This window comes from Zalophus californianus, chromosome 2 (assembly GCF_009762305.2).
Source record: "Zalophus californianus isolate mZalCal1 chromosome 2, mZalCal1.pri.v2, whole genome shotgun sequence".
NCBI lineage: Eukaryota > Metazoa > Chordata > Mammalia > Carnivora > Otariidae > Zalophus > Zalophus californianus.
The window spans coordinates 139,141,900-139,152,196 of NC_045596.1; positions in this window are offsets into that span (position 1 = coordinate 139,141,900).

Consider the following 10,297-nt stretch of genomic DNA (forward strand, 5'->3'; position numbering starts at 1 on the left):
AAACAGTGGTTATGAGTGTAGGCTCTGGGTCTTAAGTCTGACCGAGCCTCTTAGTCCTCAGGAGGTAGGCAAGTTATTAACCATTCTGTGGCTCAGTTTCACTGCTAGTAAAATGGAGAAAGAGGAGTGCCTGGCTAGCTCAGACTATAGATACGATGTGACTCTTGATCCAGGTTGTGAGTGAGTTCAAGCCCCATGTTGGGGGTAGAGCTTACTTTAAAAAAAAAAAAAAAAATGGGGAAAGAATAGTTTCTCTTTTTTTCCCACTTTATTTTTTTTATTTATTTATTTATTTATTTATTTATTTATTTATTTATTTATTTATTGAAAGAATAGTTTCGCCTTCCTGGTGTTGTTATGGATGATATAAAACAATGTATGAATTTGTGGTGCTTGTCACATACCATGAGTTCACTAAAAGGTTGCTATTTTTATTATTGAAGTATTTGTTATTGGTGAACTGAACTTTTCTGTCAAATGATAAAATAGCCATATCAAGGATGTTGATTTAACGTCCCCCAAAGCTGTATGTGGCACCTGTGCTAAGTCACTGTCTGAACTATATAACTCAGCGAGCATATTTGCGGGAGGGGGGTGTGGCTGGCTTAGTTGGTAGAGTATGGGACTCTTTTTGTTTGTTTGTTTTTTAAGATTTTTCTTATTTGTCAGAGAGAGAGAGAGAGAGAAAGAGCATAAGCAAGGGGAGTGGCAGGCAGAGAGAGAAGCGGGCTCCGATGCAGAACTCCATCCCAGGACCCTGGGATCATGACCTGAGCCGAAGGCAGATGCTTAACCCCCTGAGCCACCCAGGCGTCCCAAGGCATGGGACTCTTGATCTGGGGATTGTAAGTTCGAGCCTCACTTTGAGTGTAGCGATTACTTAAAAATAAAAATCTTTAGAAAGCCTATTTGCTGTTAAGTCATTAGCTGAAGTTAGACCATGAAGTCACGTTGGCATTCTTATTTATGAATCAGTGCATCCTATCTATTATGTACTTGAACAATACCACTTAGTAATGCTATTTATGTTGAAAATAATTGGGTCTCTACGTGTATTCAAGAGGGGCTGGCTAGAATCTGATCGACACTCACTCCCAGGTGGAAGAAGGAAAAACCATTGGTGTGGGAATAAAAAACATATTACCTTTCACTAACCCACCATAGTGGGTCTGTAAGGGCAGGACAAAATTTGCTAACACAGATCTTCATGACAATGTGAGAGATAGTTTATGCAAACCACACCCAGCATTATCCATACTTCATTTTTAATCTGTAGGTAGCATTGAGAAATCATTAAAAGTAAACGGTCTCCAGAAAGATAGAAGAGAAAGCCAACTCTTTAGTAATTCTGCCTTGAGATTCCCCCCATTTTATTGATTGAAATGAAATGATTAAAAAAATGAAACTAAAAAGGAATCTGAAAAACAGAACAGGGATTCAGTAGAAAACAAAGTGAAGAGGTCAATCACCTTTGTCAATTTTATTTTTAAAGTGAGGTTTTAAAGAAAATAACACTCCATTGTCCTCTGCTACAATCAGGAGGAAACATTGATATGTTAACGACCCTCTCCGCCTGTCTTGCTGAGGTGTGATTAGATGACTAGCAAAGTATTTTGAAAGATTGTAACTCCAGCTCCATAACTTGCTTAAGTCCGTTTAACTTGCTATGGCTTTTGGGTTACATTTTACCAAGAGCAATCATGTTGTATGGTAACTACATTTGCAAAACAGATTTTCCTAGAACTAAACAAATACAGACTCCATCGAAATTCCTTCACAGTCAAGCTCTCTCCTTTTAGCCTCCTCTTTGTCCTGGTGCCTCTGCTCTTTCTTTCTCTCCTTACATCTTCCCATTCTTCCCTTTTACTTCACACTTTAGTCTTTTCCTTTTCAAATGACCAGATTGCCATAAACATTTTTCCTTCACACACACACACACACACACACACACACACACACACACACACACACACACACACACACACACTGCATCTGCTGCAGATTGGCTTCTTCCAAAAAGGACAAAGGGTCAAGTTAGAGAAGCCATTCCTCTGTTTGCTTCTAGAGATTTGGCAGACTGGCTGAAACCAGTAGAAGTGACTGTCATTACAACTCTGCAGACAATTAAGTAATTGGATCCGTATGTGCTGGCTTACAAGATTTTAAAAAGAAGTTAACTTCACAGTGGAGTTCTGATCTCAGTAAGAAAGGACGCAGAAATAAAAGGACACACCTATAATTATTCATCTAGTTTACTTCTTCCCAAGTTAGTATACCAGTCTTTTATAGAGAATTTGTATTCGTGCTATAACAGATTTTTGTGCTTGTCTTATAGAGGAATTGGACGTCTTAAAGTATTCACGAGAAAGTACTAGCCTAACCTAAATAAATTTCTTTAAGTACATGCCTGCATATTCTATAACTCTCTATTATATTTCTAAAAATAACATTTGACCAGGAGTTTAGCAGAGTCAGAAATCCAGGATGATTTGTTCACTGGAAGACAAGTGCATTAATAAGACATAACATTCAAATAAAGCTTTATTAAAAATACAAAATTATCTTCACTGTAAATACTTAGGGAAACTTCACCAAGTTTAACATGTGATAAGGATTGTTTTACTCCTGCATCTGTGGAGAAGTAGTTAGCAACTCTGTGGTCTCGCTGCCTGGATTCAAATGCTAGGTGTGTTGTTGACTCACTGTATAACCTTGGAAAACCACCTCATCCCTCTATACCTACATTGCCCAAATCATAAAACAAGTAGAAGAGGGTTGTTATGAAGATTAAGTCAGTTAATTCAAGTAAAATTCCTATAATGCTTGGCATATAGCAGGTGATACAGAAAGGATCTTTCCCGTAAACTTGCTTCTACCAAGAACCATAACTGGGGCATGTTTGTTCTATCATTAACTTGCTTTGGTTTCAGCAAGCCATCGGATGCCAGTTTTCTCACTGAGAGAAAGAGAGCAGATTGGACTTCATTTCTTTCTTTCTTTCTTTCCCTTTTTTTTTTTTCCGACTTCATTTCTAATATTCCTCCTAGATCTATTTCCAGGACTTTTATCAGACTTCAAAAGCACATAAACTGGTTTAAATATTGGGGTGTGTGTGTGTAATATGGGCTCAACAAATCTAAAACGGTCACAGTACTTGAGTGATTGATCACAAACATTTCCAGTTCAGGTGCCAAGTTTGGGGAATGCAGAAGTCACAACATAATATAAACAATAAAATACCCATTCTAGTCAGGTCAAGAGGCACGACAGAGAACCGTATCCAACGTTCTTATCAAATAGCCCATGTGGGCACTTCGGGTAGAAAGGGAGTTGGAAATTATTCTGGACTGGTTATCGGGAACACAGGCAAAGTGTGGCAGTGCTAAAGAACTGGGCTGAGCATCCTGGGATAACATTAATTGGACTGGATTCTCTGAGAAAGAAAAATGATACTTTGCAGCATACTACTAGGGAGTGAAATAAGGGTCAGGGTTGAAAGGATAAAATACTTGGAAACTGATCAACAAAAATTTCTGTACTTTGTCAACCACACATCAATTAGTATGATACCACCCTACTGTTAGACATGGATGCTGTGGGCTTACATTTTTTCTTTCTCATAAACTGCAACAAAATCTCTGCATATACGAAGTGTTCGTTTTATGTTTATTAAATAAATTAATGGACCCTCTTAAATTTTCAGCCAGAGGAAATTAAAGTGGAGCCAAAAGCTGGGGTTTCAGAGAACTTAAGATTCTGTAAATTTAAAGTCTAAATGCCGCACTTTTTAAGTGAAGGATCTGAAAAAAAAAACTTGGCCAAAACCATATGACTTAGTGACAGGAACCAGGACTAAAACTTCAAGTTGCCTGACTCCCAAGGTCATGCTATTTCCATGACACCAAACTATCTTCATTTTTGGTGTTGAGCAAAATCATAAGCCAAGTTTCTAATCTGTTGGTTTAATGTTGCACTTTAGACCACTCAAGCTTTAGGGTTCAAAAGACTTTCAAAGTTCCATAATCTCAAAGTCTTAAATACACCCTTAAAGAATTCTAACACAAGGTTTACTAGAAGTTTTATATCATATATATAATGCATCCAATAAACAGTAACTGTTGCTTAGGGGTTACTATGAAAATTCCTGAGACATTTTTTATAAAAATGAGCATATAAGCAAGGTTAAAAGTAGGGGTAGAGAAAATAAACCCAAAATGTCTTACTTATTTATTTGTTTTTTTAAATCCTTTTTTTTTAAGATTGTATTCATTTATTAGAGAGAGAGAAAGGGAGGAGGATCAGAGGCAGAGGGAGAAGCAGACGCTGCGCTGAGCTGGAGCCGGATGTGCAGCTTGATCCCAGGACCCCAAGATCATGACCTGAGCCGAACTCTTGATGCTTAACTGACTGAGCCACCCAGGCGCCCCTCACTTATTTTTTTTTAAGAAAGAAATACTACTAAGTGGGATCTCTTCTATGTCAATTAAATAATTTTTACCTAATTTGGTTTTCATTGGAAAAATATGTAAAGATCACCAATATCCTTTAGTATGTACCATAATAAGAAATGTCTTCTTGATGCCATTTGGTCAACCACTTTAACCCAGTAAATAAGAATCACCATAATAAGGTAGGGGGCTCTCGGGATGCTCCAGATATGTTGCCACCTCTATTGCTTTTGTACATGATATAATTGAGAGTCTCCTACATCCATGACCATGTTATTTTTTTCTGGTTTGCCAGGCATATGAGGATTAGGAAGATATCTGTACTCTCAAAAGTGTGTGTGGTTTTTTTGTTTCTGGTTATGTTTTTGTTTTTTTCGGACTTATGGTTTCTTGTGAAAATATATATTTTGGCTCAGATGTTAGCTCGATGCAGCATTTATGATCAGTAATGTTTTTTCAACCAGCGCATATGCCCAAGAACATCCTGGGAAAATGTTTGAGTGAGCATTGTACTGAATACATGTTTTACCACACTCGATATTCTAAATTTATACATTTGATATGTTCAACATGTCTAATTCACCATTTCCTCTAAGTAGGGAGAATGCCAACTTTGGTCACACAAATTTTCAAATGAAAAATTTTTTATTTAATATGTGATTTTGTTTTTCTATAATTTTGGTTGTTAACTCCTCTTCACTGTTAATTTGGGGCCCAAGAACGGCGGTAAATAATTAAGGGAGGCCCGGGAGAACAATGTGGGGAATGAAAACAAAAAGCAGGGTAGGATTGATCTAGACCCAGAAGTGGTTAAAATGGAACTTAAGGTCAAAAGAAAAATGTATACCAAAACCAGATGTCAACCAACGTATTGGTCCAAAATCCAGCAAGAATCAGAAAGCAGAGAAGTGGAAAAAAAGGAAGACTGGGATGAAATAAGGCTGAATGCAGGTAGCTGAAATCTAGGCAAGGTATTAGGAAAAGTAGTCAACACCAGCCACGCAACCAGGAATCCAAGAGGAAACACTCGTGGGAAGATAGACTCTCGCTGACGCCATAGTCCATCTCCACCAGGATTGGTTTAAATATTTCCATCCGAGGCGCCTGGGTGGCTCAGTTGGTTAAAGCCACTGCCTTGGCTCAGGTCATGATGCTGGAGTCCCGGGATCGAGTCCTGCATCGGGCTCCCAGCTCAGCGGGGAGTCTGCTTCTCCCTCTGACCCTCTTCCCTCTCGTGCTCTCTATCTCTCAAATAAATAAATAAAATCTTAAATAAAATAAATAAATGTTTCCATCCGTGGGCAGGAGCTAATTCCACCACAAAAAGAGACAGGTGGTTAGCCAGGAATCAAGAGCAGATCCTGATACTATTAAGATCTGCTTTACTACACTAGGACACTTAAAAGACAGGACTTTTACTAATTCATTTATTTAACAATAAGTTATATGGGGTGCCTGGTTGGCTCAGTCCGCTGAGCGTGCAACTCTTGATCCTCTGGTGGTGAGTTCAAGCCCCACCCAAGTTGAGTGTGGAGCCTACTTTTAAAAAAAGAAAAAAGAAAAAAAACAAAAACAAAAACAATAAGCTGTATAATGAAGACACAGCAATGAAGAAAACAGACAAAAATTCCTACCTTCATGGAGTTAACACTCTATGGGTTATAGAGCTATAGTTACAGAATACAGCTTTTCAGACTTGAAAGACACCTTGTTCTCTCTTTTATCTAGATCAATCTCCATAAACTACCATTCTAGTATTGCTCTAATTAATTCCTGAACTTGTTTCATTTCTTTTTCCTTTTCACCTTTTCCAGGTGGATATTTTTCACATGTTCATTTTCTTTATTCCAGTATTCACTCTGGAGCCATACTGGTTTTAAATTCTCACCCCTTTATTTATTTATTTTTTTAATATCTCATGACTTCTATATTTAATATTTCTAGGTTCTGGAGAAGACATCAAAAGGTGAAAGAATAAGTCTCTCCACTCAAGGAGTTTTTATTTCTGCAGACGTTCATATGTCTTCAAGAAACTGTCAGACCAGGATGAATGTACTATGGCCCACAAGGGAGGCATTAGGTGCTACGGTGGTGAAAAGGCTATGATAACTAAAGGAAATTTTCCAGATCCCCAGAAGAGAACTGAAATCACTTTCAGTTGGCAGGAATCAGAAAATGCTTATAGAGGAGACCTAATGAGTTTATTTTTAAAAGTTAAATGAAATTAGATAAAATTTAATAAGCATTAAATTTAAGAGTGGGGACTATGTCTGATTCTTCATTTTATCCCTCATATCTAGAACCAGAGCCCAGAACATAGTGGTAATTTAATTACTCAAAAAATAGTTGTTGGACTGATCTTGAATAATTAAACTAAACCCTAAACAATGAGTAGGACTTCAATTAAGTAACATCGGGACACACAGAGCTGGTCTTTCCAAAGAAAAGACACCTACAGCATGAGAAAAATAAGAAAAGAGGAAAATGCTAGCACAGAGTAATCCATCCTAATTTGGGTGGATGAAAGTTTTCACAGGAAAAGCCCTATTTGAAAGTTTAATGATTTTACGTGGAACACAGAAGTTTCAGTAGTGCGGTGAAAATCGGAGTCTAATATCAGGAAGATGTACAATGAGAAGGTGGTGAGAGAGTAGAACAATCAGGGTGGATTCTTTATTTCAGACTTCTGGCTGCATGGGAGATGAATGAAATTGGGCAGGGAGAGAATTTTTATGTTAAAGAGAGTACATTCATAGGGAGAGAAAGAGAGAGAGAAGGAAATATTAAGATGCAAGTGGAAAAGAAGGCAAGACAGATGGGGCAGGAACTCTTAGGACACATGAAGGCACAGGATCAAAATCAAAGGAGTTAGAGATCCAGGACTAGATAGACACAAGCCTCACCTTGGCTTTGCTATTAGCTATTTAATTTAATTTGGAGCAGATCACTTAATTCTAAGTTTGTTTTCTCATCTGTAAAATGGAGATGAAACGTAAATCATCAGACTATGATATCTAAAAAAAATAACTTTTGTTAAATACTTGGCATACATTCCATGCCACTATAAAAATAAGTATGTTTTTGGTGGAATCATACAGACCATACATCTGCTCATAGAATATATGAATATAGATAAGTGTATTGGTTTCCTAGGGCTTCTATAGTTCCTTTTTTTTTTAAGATTTATGTATTTATTTTAGAGAGACAGAGAGAGAGGGGGGAAGGGGTAGAGGGAGAAAGAGAGAAACTCGAGCAGACTCCCACTGAACGTGGAGCCCAAAGCTGGGCTCCATCTCAGGAGCCTGAGATCCTGACCTGAGCCGAAATCAAGAGTCGGCCGCTTAACCGACTGAGCCACCCAGGCACCCTGGTTCCCTAGGGCATCTATAACAAAGTACCACAAACTGAATGGCTCAAAACAACAGAAATTTATTATCTCACCATTCAAGAGGCCAGAAGTCCAAAACCAAAGTGTTAGCACATTTGATTCCTTCTTGGGGGATCAGAGGGAGAATATGTTCTATGCCTTTCTCCTAACTTTTGGTGGTTGCTGACAATCCTTGGTGTTCCTAGGCTTATAGCAACATAAATCCAGTCTCTGCCCCTGCTGCAACATGGCCTTCTCCCTGTGTGTCCCTGTGTGTCCCTGTGTGTTCCTGTGTGTTCCTGCGTCTCTCCTCTTTTTTCTTATAAGGACTCCAGTCATGTTGGATTTCGAGCCCACTTCAGTATGATCTCAGTCTTAACTACTCACATGTGCAAAGACCCTCTTTCCAAACAAGGTCACATTCTGAGATTCCAGGTTGGCATAAATTTTGGGGGGACACTATTCAATCCAGTACAAGAAGTATGTTCCTAACCTATCCTTACTTTTGTAATGTCTTCAAGAGGCCATTAATATAAGAACCAGGCTTTGGGCCTTAGAGGGGAAGAAAGGAAAATGGCTGAGAGCTCAGTTAATGAACTTTGAATTCCTTCTATTCCTTTTCCCAGTTGTATAGCCGTGGAGACAACATCCTCTTTAGTTGATAATTTTCTCAACCAATAAACAGGGAGTAGTACTTCAAAGTGTTTTGGGGAGGACTAAGTAAAGTAATATAAGTAATGCACTTAGTCTGGTATCTGGCCCAGAAGGACAGTGCTTGGCTCACTCAAAGGAGCCTGACCTGTGCTGTAGGTGGGGTGGAAGTGGGGGTTTCTGTTCACATAAACAAAGATGATTCATCCTTTTCATCTAATTGCCAGCTACAAGCACTGTTTGCAGAGCCATTTGCATTGTTTTCACTAATCATTTTGCGACTGAGATTTCTCCGTGTCTGGTTATTCAATACTAACATGAATGATTTACCACCACTGGTGAACCACATTCCTTAAAAATACTGGGTCACATGTCATTGTCCTTCAATGTCTAGCATTTCAGTTTGCCCATCGACTTTATAACACTTTATTGCTGCATAACCCAAAACAACTGCTTAAATATAACCATCACCATCATCATCTTCTTCCTTAAGTTGTTTTTGAAAGAATACTATTTAGACATATAAATAAATAATGTCTTAAGTTTTGTAAATGTAATACATTATCTTATAACTCTTACAGGTAGAAAACCTGGTATTTTATATCAATTTTTTAAAATAAGAAAATTGATGTTCAAAATAGTTACATGACAGAGTTTTTTTTTTTTTAAAGTAATCTCTACACCCAGTATGGGGCTTGACCTTACAACCCTGAGATCAAGAGTCCCATGCTCCACCTACTTGAGCCAGCCTGATGCCCCAAAGTAGTTATATGACAAATACAACACTTCAGTGTATCCTGATCAATGGAGATGTCATGTAAATATATCTTCCCCAGTGCGTGGCTTTTGTTGGCCATATTCTAGGAGTTCATTGTTTATCATCTGGTAATGAAATATAAACAATTTTAATCGATATATGCGGTCTGTGGTAATCACTATTTTATCCTAAAGAAAACTCACTACTCTACCTTGGAATATACTTAAAAGTGGCCTGAAGTTATATTGTCAAAATCTATATTGGTCCCATGTTGGTTTGCTTGACTTAACACTCCATTTTGTTAGCTTGCTGTTTTCTAATATGCTATACTGAGAAGTTTGAAGGGGAAGTGACAATTTTAACAAACCCTTTGTGATTCATGATGCACTTTTTTTTAATTTTTTACTACTTTTTTAAAAGTTTATTTATTTTCGGGGTGCCTGGGTGGCTCAGTCCTTAAGCGTCTGCCTTCGGCTCAGGTCATGATCCCAGGGTCCTGGGATCGAGCCCCGCGTCGGGCTCCCTGCTGGGCGGGAAGCTTGCTTCTCCCTCTCCCACTCCCCCTGCTTGTATTCCCTCTCTAGCTGTGCCTCTCTCTGTCAAATAAATAAATCTTTTTTTTAATATTTTATTTATTTATTTGAGAGAGAGAATGAGATAGAGAGAGAGAGCATGAGAGGGGGGAGGGTCCGAGGGAGAAGCAGACTCACTGCTGAGCAGGGAGCCCGATGCGGGACTCGATTCCGGGACTCCAGGATCATGACCTGAGCCGAAGGCAGTTGCTTAACCAACTGAGCCACCCAGGTGCCCTAAATAAATAAATCTTAAAAAAAAAAAAAAAAGTTTTTACTTATTTTCAAGTAATCTCCACACACAGTGTGGGGCTCGAGCTCATGATCCCAAGATCAAGAGTCACAGCTCTTCTGACTGAGCCAGCCAGACTCCCCAATGGATTTTTTTTTTAAGATTTTATTTATTTGAGAAAGAGAGAGAGCACAAGCAGGGGGAGTGGCAGAGAGAGAGAGAGAAGCAGGCTCCCTGCTGAACAAGGAGCCAGATGCAGGGATGGATCCG